This window comes from Vicia villosa, unplaced genomic scaffold, assembly GCF_029867415.1.
Source record: "Vicia villosa cultivar HV-30 ecotype Madison, WI unplaced genomic scaffold, Vvil1.0 ctg.004275F_1_1, whole genome shotgun sequence".
Taxonomy (NCBI): Eukaryota; Viridiplantae; Streptophyta; class Magnoliopsida; order Fabales; family Fabaceae; genus Vicia; species Vicia villosa.
In genome coordinates this window covers 170,440-181,917 of record NW_026706403.1, presented here as the reverse complement: position 1 = coordinate 181,917, position 11,478 = coordinate 170,440, and the positions used below count along the sequence as shown (strand labels likewise).

The following is an 11,478-nucleotide window of genomic DNA, read 5'->3' as shown; positions in this document are numbered from 1 at the left end:
TTATCGTTTAGGAGCAAAATTTTTTTTTTTTTTGTTATGGCTCAAGAAAATGGAAGAAATTGAAATAACTACGGAATTATACATATAAGACTTAAATTCCATAAATATTCTTTATTGAATTAGAAAAACATTACAAGGAAGGGAAATAACTGAAGAGAAAAATAAAACTAAAGGAAATAGAAATGATATGACTCCCCCAAACTTAGATGATGCAATGTCCTCAGTGCATAAGAACTACTCCTCATTGTTGCGGTTTCGAGAACTGCTCGCGCCTCTTGTACGAACACGGCGACGTCTATCAGGAGAGTCATTAACACGAATGTCAAGATCATGCAAATATGTGGCAATTTCAGCGTATTGACTTTCGTTCCTAATAGCATAGTCACGGTGCTCCTGTTGCATCTCTCGGATGAGCCTAATTGTTTCAGTTTGGTTTGTCTGCATAGCTTGAACGAGTTGATCTTGGCGTTGAATAGCAGCATACATGGCTTCAAGAGTGATAGGCGGAGGGTTGTTTGGAGGAGGTTGGTTGACATCAGCTTGACCTTGGTTGAGTTCTTCTTCATTTGCATCCATAGGTTCATTAGGATGTTCTTGTTGGTCATCTTGAGGGTTGTCTTCAATAAGCCTCCAACGTTGAACATAACGGATGTTAATTCTTTCAGGACAAGCAAGGATGACATAAGGAATAGGAACTTTGTTGACGACCAAAGTGTATCGGCCATCATGGCGGGGTGAAACCAAGTGGGAATCGCGGCAGTAAGTGAGATCGAGTGACTGAGCAGGCTTCATGAGATGAGAGAGTGATAGGAGCTCGTCACCAAGACCTAAAGCACAGGCCAAGGTAGTAATAATGCCTCCAAGCAAGAATGGATTTGTAGCGGGGGCGTTAACTAAACCTTGGATGTGTTGGAACATAACGGTGCGGCATTGAAACGGATATTGTTGAGCGCACAGTAAAGGAAAAATAATTCATTTTGGTTTACCTTGTGGTTGTTGGATCTCGCAAAAATAATATGCCCCAAGACACGTTGAAAATAACGTATAGCGGGGTTTTGAATGTGAGAAGCATGAAGAGCTCTCCAACCGGTAGGATTTTCTCCAGTGAGATGGAACCAAAATTCAAAAGCGAGATCCTCCCAGGATCGACCATTGAGTTCTTGAAAGATTGAGCGGTGAGCAATTGGATCATGATTAAAATGCAAATATGAAGCTATGACATCTTGATCTAGAGCATATTCACGGTTGAACATCCGGAATTGGATGCTACCGGTTGAGAATGGTTGATTAGAGGGAGTGTCGTAGTTGAAGGAACTCAAAAATTCTAAGACGAGCGGCTCATAAGTAGGTACGGGTTCGGTACAAAGATGGTGGAGGCTAGATTTAGTGAGCAAACGGGTGACACCATCAATGAGACCCAAAGTTTCTAGACACTCGGTGTTCACAAATTTTGTGGGAACAACCGAACGTTCGTAGAAAGCAACATATTTTGTTCGTTGAGCATCATCTCGGAAGATAATGTTTGAAAGGTCGGGAGGTGGTCGCTCGGGACGCTCACTACGGATTAATGAACGTGGAGGCATGGTGAGTATGGAAATGAAAAATTAAAATGTGGTGTAGAAGAGTAGAGAATGGTATGATAGTTGTGAGGAAGAAGAGTGGTGGTGGTGTGGTTTTATAGTGAGGTTTGAAAATGGGGTGGTTAATGGAGAATTAAAATGGATTAATGGTGGTGTTTGAAGTTTGAATAGAATAGAAAAATGGGAAATGAATGGAGTTTAAGAGGTGAATGATGGAGGATGAATGAGGTTAATGGAGTTTAAATGGAATAAATAGGGGAAGAATGAGGAGAATGAATTTTGAAATTCAAATTCAAAATTCAAGAGGGAGAGAAGAATGGTCTGCGTGGTCAAATGGTCTGCGTGGTCAAATGCAGACTGCTGGCCTTGGGAGACGCGCGTCTCAGGCAGTTAGTCTGCTGGGGGACAGGGCATGGAGACGTGCGTCTCCTGTCCTTGCATGCTGAGGTCTGGTCCCACAGAGGTGGAGACGTGCGTCTCCTAGCTTAGGGAGGTGATCTCCACGCATGCAGTTGTCAAGACAAGTTCTGACAGATAGCAATAAGTATGGGGTACTAGTTCAGAACAGTGTCATTTTTTAATACTTTAAACAGCAACAAATAGACTGAGTGAGAGATATGCATTCATGAATATATAGCAATCAGACAGCAGAATATTATAACACAGCAGTAGAATATTATAACACAGCAGTAGTAGTGAATAAAACATTGCATTTAAAATTAAACCAGTATTGAGTGTTAACAGAAGCAGAAAGCAAAAGTGCAGAAAATTGTAAATCTAAACTAGGAATAGAAATTACTAAAACTAGAAATAAAAATCTAATAATCTAAACGGTCACATCTAGCCACGTCTATTGTTGTTCTGATTAGACTGAATGTGTTTGAAAACTTCGTCGAACTGAGCATTTACGGTGTCGATAAAATCGAAGAAATGCATTTGCAAAGTGTGTAGCTCGTTGCGCACATGTTGTATATCTTGTTGTAGCGCAGTGATGGCTTGCTCGTGCGTATTCAGATTAGGCATTCTTTGATTCACCGATGCGGTAGATGTAGCGGGTTGTTGTTGCTCGACCTCGACATCAGTCATATCAACAGTGTGATCATCAACGGAATCTTCAGAACGAGTTTCAGGTTCATACTCAGATACAGGTTCATCAATAGGAAGAGGTTCATAATCAGGAATGGGTTCATCAACAGGAAGAGGTTCATAATAACCAGGAGGTGTTTCAGGTTCAGATTCAGATGCAGGCATTTCCTCATCAAAATGTTCATAAGCTTGAGGGGTTTCAGGTGATGGCTCTCTCTCAGGAATCTGACCATAGTAAAGCCAGTTGGTAGGGTTGTGCACACTTGTCCTAGGATTCGGTAAGGTGAACTGATACCAAACTTTGTTATCAATGAGCAATTCAAAACGATCAGGTCCAAGATTACCGATGATACCTCGATTAAAGCAGAAATTGATGTCCATAGAGGTATGGGTACCAAAAGGTGTCAATCTAAGCAAAGGCACTCTCATTCCTATGGCATTAGCGATCATAGTGACAAATCCGCCAATCCTAATGGGTGAAACTTCGTCTTGCGTGATGCGCTCGAAGTTTGTTAGCATGAATGCGATGGCATTGACCGGGCGATTCTGAGATGTACAAAACATGATGAACAACTCTTCTCTAGTAACTTCAGTGACATTATCTGGTTTGCCAAAAATATAGTGAGCAAGGATCTTGTGAAAGTAGCGGAAAGCAAGATTGTGGATGTTCTCAGATTGAAATTCATTCTCTTCAGGGTTGTCGTTTCCAGTGATCTTGCCCCAGTATTTTTCCAACTCCCAGTATGGAAGATTTTCTTCAGCTACTTGGGCGTATGCATCAGGTCCATGAGGTAGTTCTAACATTTCAGCAAAATCTCGGATGCAGAAATTAAACTCCATACCAAAGAGTCTAAAGAGAATAACTCCTTTTTTCAGTCCTTGTCCACAGTTTGGAAGATAGGTCAGGGAGCTCAAGAATTCCAGAGTGAGCTTCCGATAAGTGCTAAACTTGCGGAACAAGTGAGAACCAGTCCAACCGATTTGGTTAAGCAGGTGTAGGATGCTTTCTTCGATACCAAGCTTCACCATAGTTGGTTGGTGAGGATAGCAAGTCAACTCCATGTGTCTTCCAGCCAGCTTGTTAAATCTTGCTTCTTGTCCTCTACCACGGAACACAACTTCCATATTATCAGCTTCTTGCATCGTAGTTAGTAGTTAAATGAAAAACCTAGAAGTTGAAAATATTAAGATTAAGTTAGAACTAGGCCAGTGTTCATTTTAAAAAATAAAATTAAATAAAACAAGTTATAATAATAATTATAATTATAAAAAGGAAGTATTTTCTCGAATGAAGAAGGCGGCTATAATTATAATAGTTATTATAAGATGTATGAAAAATAGTAAGAAAATTAAAATCTAGAATAATTAAAAATAGAATAGTTAAATGTAAATTAAAGATTAAAAATTTTAAAAATAAAATAAAATGAAATAAAAAAAATAAAAAGAATAAATAAATGTGGGTTGTCTCCCACCAAGCGCTTTGTTTAATGTCGTAAGCTCGACGATTTTAAAATAGAAAACTATTTTTTCGAAAAAGCGGGCAGTTCGTCAAGTTTAAAAACTTCGATGTTTTCATCGTATTCGAGATGATGGTAATACTTAAGACGTTGCCCATTTACGACAAAAGGTTTGACGGTTTCTCCTTTGATTTCTATCGCTCCACTCGGAAATATGTTAGTTATTTCGAAAGGGCCAGACCATCTAGATCGTAACTTACCAGGAAATAATTTTAGTCTAGAATTAAATAAGAGCACTTTATCGCCTATGCTAAAATTTTTCCTAGATATACGCTTGTCGTGCCATTTTTTCGTTCGCTCTTTATAGATTTTGGCGTTTTCGTAAGCGTCTTGTCTAAGTTCTTCTAATTCGTTTATGTCTAGAAGTCGTTTCTCACCAGCGGCAGTGTAGTTTAGGTTTAAGTTCTTAATGGCCCAATAGGCTTTATGTTCTAACTCTACTGGTAGGTGGCATGATTTTCCATAAACGAGTTTGAATGGGGTAGTTCCTATTGGAGTTTTGAAAGCTGTTCTATAAGCCCATAAAGCTTCATTTAGCTTGGTTGACCAATCTTTCCTAGATATAGCAACAGTTTTCTCCAATATTTGTTTTATTTCGCGGTTAGATACTTCTACTTGACCGCTTGTTTGTGGATGGTATGGTGTGGCTATTCGATGATTTACTCCATATTTTCGAAGGAGTTTCTCAAGTATTCTTGAAATGAAATGGGAACCACCATCGCTAATTACCAATCTTGGCACACCGAACCTAGGAAAGATGACGTTTTTGAAAAGTTTAATAACTACTCGTGTATCGTTTGTAGGGGAAGCAATAGCTTCTATCCATTTTGAAACGTAATCGACGGCTACGAGTATATATTGATTTCCAAACGATGACGGAAACGGTCCCATGAAGTCTATTCCCCAGACGTCAAATATTTCTACTTCAAGAATGCCTTTTTGAGGCATTTCATCGCGTCTTGAAATGTTTCCAGTTCGTTGGCATCTATCACAGCTTAGTACAGCAAAATGGACGTCTTTCCACAGGTTGGGCCAGAAAAGTCCAGATTGAAGGATTTTGGCGCAGGTTCTAGATGTGCTATGGTGTCCTCCACACGGTGCAGAATGACAATGTGTTATTATGCTTCTTATCTCTTCCTCGGGTACACAACGTCTAAAGATTCCATCAGGGCCTCTTTTGAAAAGGAGTGGGTCGTCCCAATAGTAATGTTTTAGGTCATGGAATAATTTCTTCTTCTGTTGGTAGCTTAGATCAGGAGGAAGCACACCAGCAGCTAGGTAATTTACGAAATCTGCATACCAAGGTGCGTCAGATCGGGCTAAAGCTATTTCAGCTAATTTCTCGGTTTCAGAGTTTGGACGGTATGGTTCGAATTCATTTGCTTCTAATTGGGCGATGAGTCTTTCATAAGGGAAATCATCGTCAATTGGTACTTGTTCGGGTTTCAGATTTTCCAATCGAGAGAGGTGATCTGCTACGACATTTTCAGTGCCTTTCTTATCTTTAATTTCCAGGTCGAATTCTTGTAGTAACAAGATCCATCTCAAAAGTCTTGGTTTAGCGTCCTTTTTGGTTAGGAGGTACCTAATGGCGGCGTGATCAGTGTATATGATTATTTTGGCTCCTACCAGGTAAGAACGGAATTTGTCTAACGCGAATACGACAGCTAATAATTCTTTTTCTGTCGTGGCATAATTCATCTGAGCTTCGTCTAGGGTTTTACTCGCATAATATATGACATGTAGTTTCTTATCCTTTCTTTGTCCTAGAACGGCTCCTACAGCATAATCACTTGCGTCACACATTATTTCGAAAGGCTCATTCCAGTCGGGAGGTTGCATGATTGGCGCAGAGATCAATGCTTGTTTAAGGGTTTGAAATGCTTCAGTGCATTTATCGGTGAAAATAAATTCGGCGTCTTTCATGAGTAGTTCAGTTAAGGGTTTGGTTATTTTAGAGAAATCCTTAATGAAGCGTCGGTAAAAACCAACATGTCCCAGAAAACTTCTTATTTCTCTAACGGTTTTGGGAGGTTGAAGGTTTTCGATAATTTCGATTTTTGCTTTATCAACTTCGATTCCTCTATCGGATACGATGTGTCCAAGTACAATTCCTTGTCGAACCATGAAATGGCATTTTTCCCAATTAAGGACTAGGTTTACGCTTACGCATCGTCTAAGCACCATTTCAAGGTTTTCTAAACATGTTTCAAAACTTCCTCCACAGACAGAGAAGTCGTCCATAAAGACCTCCATTATTCCATCTAAGAAGTCGGCAAATATTGCCATCATGCATCTTTGGAAGGTCGCGGGTGCATTGCAGAGTCCAAAAGGCATTCGTCTATAAGCGAATGTACCATAAGGACAGGTGAATGTGGTCTTCTCTTGGTCGTCAGGGTGGATAGGAATTTGGAAAAATCCGGAGTATCCATCCAGATAACAAAAATGTGAGTGTTTAGCTAGGCGTTCGAGCATTTGGTCTATGAAAGGTAAAGGGAAATGGTCTTTTCTGGTAGCTTTATTTAGCTTCCTATAGTCAATGCACATCCTCCATCCAGTTTGGGTACGTTGTGCTACAGATTCTCCTTTTGCGTTAGTGATTACAGTGACTCCTCCTTTCTTTGGTACGACGTGAACAGGGCTAACCCATTTACTATCGGATATAGGATATATTATTCCAGCTTCTAGCATTTTTTGGATTTCCTTTTTAACCACATCGCTCATAATAGGATTTATTCGCCTTTGATGTTCCCTAGAGGTTTTACTATCGTCTTCGAGCATAATGCGGTGCATACACAGAGAAGGGCTTATACCTTTCAGATCTGATATGTTGTATCCTAAAGCGGTAGGGTATTTTCTTAGGACATTAAGTAATTTTTCAGTCTCGGTTCGTCCTAAGTTGGCGTTCACTATAACAGGTCGGTTTAGTTCTTCGTCTAGAAATTCGTATCTAAGATCGGTAGGAAGTGTCTTCAGCTCTATAGCAGGTTTCTTAGGTCCAGGTATAGGATCAGGGGTTAAAGCTAAGCATTCACTCAGGTGGTTATCTTGATATTCCTCACGCCAGTTGTCATCTTCAAAAATTGGCGGCATAGGAATTCTTAGGATTTCGGTTTCCTTATTTGGTTCGGATTTTATTTCCTTGACACACTCGTCGATTATGTCAGCAGAACAGCATGTGTCAATTATAGAAGGTGCTTTTAGGAATTGGGAAAGGATAAATTCTATTTTCTCTTCTCCTACTTTGAAAGTAAGCTTTCCTCGCTTTACATCTATAATTGCACCAGCGGTCGCTAAAAATGGTCTTCCTAAAATGATCGGGATGTTAGAATCTTCTTGGATATCCATAATGATGAAGTCAGTTGGGATGTAGAATTGACCTACACGAACAGGGATATTCTCTAACATTCCTACAGGATATTTAACTGAACGGTCTGCTAGTTGAAGAGACATTCTTGTTGCTTTAAGCTCACATAGATTGAGTTTCTTACAGGTTGAAAGAGGCATCAAACTAACACTAGCTCCTAAATCGCACAAGGCTTTCTCTATGATGGTTTTTCCAATTACGCAGGGTATAGAGAAACTACCAGGGTCTTTCAGTTTTGGAGGCATGTTGTTTTGGATGATAGCGCTACATTCAGCGGTAAGCGTTATAGTTTCGTTATCCTTGAGTTTCTTTTTGTTTGATAAGATTTCTTTTAAGAACTTAGCGTACGAAGGCATCTCAGTTATGGCTTCTGTGAATGGTATGGTTATGTTTAATTGCTTCAGAAGTTCTACAAATCTTTTAAATTGCGCTTCGGTTTTTGATTTGGCTAATCTTTGAGGGTAAGGAATTGGTGGCTTATAAGGTGGTGGTGGAACATAAGGTTTCTCTTTTTCGGGTTCCACTTCGTTATTGTTCTCATCAGTCTTAGCAGTTTGTTCGTCGGTTGTTTTCTTTTGGGTTTCCTTTGGCTCTTGTTGTGACATGGGTACGTTTTGGGTTCTAGGATCTATGGGTCCATCGTAATTAGTTCCACTTCGTAGTGTTATCGCGTTCGCATGTCCTTTAGGATTAGGTTGTGGTTGAGCAGGAAACGTGCCAGCAGGGGCAGCAGTAGGTGCTTGTTGTTAAGCTACTTGTGAGATTTGAGTTTCTAACATTTTGTTATGCGTAGCTAAAGCGTCTACTTTGTTCGATAGTTGTTTTAGTTGCTCGCTATTGTGGATGTTTTGATTCAGGAAGTCTTTATTGGTTTGTTGTTGGGAAGCTATAAAGTTCTCCATCATGATTTCTAGGTTTGACTTCCTAGGGGTGTTTTGAGCAGCTACAGGCGCTTTTTGGTAGCCAGGTGGTACAGCAGGTGCTTGTCCAGGCGCGTACAACGCATTGTTGTTCTTATAAGAAAAGTTCGGGTGGTTTTTCCATCCAGGGTTGTACGTGTTAGAATAAGGGTTTCCTTGAGCGTAATTTACTTGATCAGATGGGACTCCAGTCAAGAGTTGGCATTCAGCAACTACATGCCCAGTCAATCCACAAATCTCGCAGTTAGGTGCTACAGCGGCTGCGGTGGCTGAAGGAGTGATGGTCAAATTCTCGATCTTTTGAGTTAAAGCGTCTACTTTAGCGTTAACGCGGTCTATACCACTAATTTCGTACATTCCTCCTTTGGTTTGGGCTTTCTCTAGAGCGGCGCGTTCTCCTCCCCATTGGTAATGGTTTTGTGCCATGTTCTCTATGAGTTTGTATGCTTCATCATGGGGTTTGTCCATTAATGCTCCGCCAGCAGCGGCATCTATAGTCATTTTAGTGTTATATAAGAGACCACCATAAAAGGTATGGATGATCAGCCATGGTTCGAGTCCATGATGAGGGCATATTCTAAGCATGTCCTTGTAACGTTCCCAAGCTTCGAAGAGCGATTCGTTATCTTTCTGGGTAAATCCGTTGATTTGACCTCTAAGCATAGCAGTTTTGCTAGGCGGAAAGTATCTTGCTAAGAATACTCTCTTCAATTCGTCCCACGTAGTTATGGAATTGGAAGGCAGGGATTGAAGCCACGCTCTCGCTCTATCTCTCAAGGAGAAAGGGAAAAGGCGTAATCGAATAGCTTCGGAACTAACGTTGTTGGCTTTGATAGTGTCGGCGTATTGCACGAACACGGATAAATGGAGATTGGGGTCGTCTACAGGGCTTCCAGAGAATTGATTCTGTTGAACAGCTTGGACCAGTGAAGGTTTCAGTTCGAAATTGTTCGCTTCAATCGCAGGTGGTGCGATACTTGAATGCGGTTCAGCGCGCGAAGGAGCGGCATAGTCTCTAAGAGGACGAATAGCAGCCATCTCTAACTTCGGGGTGATTTGATTGATTTGATCAGTAAAAATCAATTCCTGATTAATCGGAATTTCTGCTACTTCGGGAAGGTTGCGAGCTCGACGTTTAACGTTAATGAAACGTTCGATCTCGTTAATTCGTTGTATTAAGTCTCCTCCTTGTGAACGAGTATTTGGCATACAATCGTTCAAAAAGAAAGGGAAGAATTATCCTAGTCTCTACGGTGTAACAGTGAGTTACGATATCGACTTAAATAGTCCCCGGCAACGGCGCCAAAAACTTGATCGCGACTTTACGTGTCTATAAATCTGATAACTGCAAGTGCACAGTCGTGTCGTGTAGTTTTAAAAGATATCGAATCCACAGGGACTATGAATCGATCTACCGTTATCTAAGGTTACTATGTAAAGCTAGGAGTACTAAAATTTCGATTGTTCCTAAGGGAAAGTGATTGTGAGAAAATAAAGAATAATAATAAAAGACAGGTATCAGTATGTATTTCGTTTAACTAAAGGTAATCCGAAGGTTCATTGGCTTTTGCATAATTAAATTAAAAATCTTTACTAATTCCAATTGATTAAAAATCCTCGTCTCAAACTTTCGCTCTGTTGATTCAGACTACTATCCTAATCCTAATGTACGCTTTCGCCATCCCATTAGATTTTAGAAGAGCTTTTTGGAAACAATGTAATTAATAAAATGCCTATTTTACGAGGTTGTTATCTATTTAAATCTCCTAATCTCAAACTTTCGCTCTGTTGACTCGGAGCAAGCTAATACCCCTAACGTACGCTTTCGCCATCCCGCTCGAGTGTAAAAACAATTTTTGAAAATAAATAAGTTCCAATTAGTTTTAATACGCTTTCGCCATCCTTAAAACTAATGTCCTATGTCTACTATCCAGTTAAAGATCTCAAACTTTCGCTCTATTGATTTTAACCTTTGACCGTCTTAACCCCTCAAACTTTCGCTCTATTGGTTTTAAGACTTACTAATTAAACTAGACATATAAACCAAAAATAAGTGATAATTAATAAAACATAATTTAAGCCAATTTATTTTGGATCCCTACGGTTAACTTACTTTACATACCGACACCTTTAGTATTTTAGCCAGACATATTAATACGATTAAACATACATATATCGGTTCGGTTCATAATAATAAGCATATTAAATGGCATATAATATATCATGCAAATAAATAATATAAATAAGGCGGTAAATAAAAACCTGAATTAAAATAAATCTGAATTGGATTGAATCTTGAAGTACTCGAACTTCCACCACAGGTTGGCTGGATCGTTCTTCGGAATTTAAATGGCAGAAAATAAAAACAAGGAAATAAAGCGATAAATCTAACGTAAGGCTAGATCTATGAAAAGTTCACAACAATTTCCAGTGTAGAAATCGTTGGGAGAAAATAGACGGTTAAATGAAAACAGAATAAGGAAAAGCAGTTCGCGGTACAATTTCGGCAGCACTTCGTTGGCAGGAAATCAGACAGATTGAAGTAAGATAGCAGGTCCTATTTATAGGAGGGGATTTGCAGTTGGAATCCGTGAATTGAGGGACCTTTTTCTGGCTGGGACTTGGAGACGTGCGTCTCCGATTCTTCAGGGAGGCAGCTGACTGACTTGAGACGTGCGTCTCAAGTGGAGATTCTTTAGGGAGGTGGAGACGTGCGTCTCCCCTTTGCTGAGGTGGCAGAGACGTGCGTCTCTGCTTACTAGTGTGGCCTGGGTTGCTTTCCTTCGTGGGCTGGATTGCTCTTTTGGGCCTTTTGGGTCCTAATTGCACCCCTCTTTCGCTTCAGCACTCCTTTTTTCATCTTTTAGGCATAAATATTGGTCATTTAAGCTCTATTTTCTTTCCTTTTCGCAAATAGTCGAAATTGAAGTGTAAAACCTGAAATAAAGCAAATACACGCGTAATATCATAATAAATTAACATAATAAACGGAAAATGCTATAAATATC

General features: G+C 39.9%; 1 non-coding gene across 1 annotated transcript; it reads left to right on the top strand.

The window, feature by feature from the left end:
• Positions 1 to 9,026: 9,026 nt before the first annotated feature.
• Positions 9,027 to 9,133, top strand: LOC131641929 (small nucleolar RNA R71). The gene has a single exon (XR_009295677.1). It is a non-coding gene; the product is annotated as a small nucleolar RNA R71 (small nucleolar RNA).
• Positions 9,134 to 11,478: the final 2,345 nt, after the last annotated feature.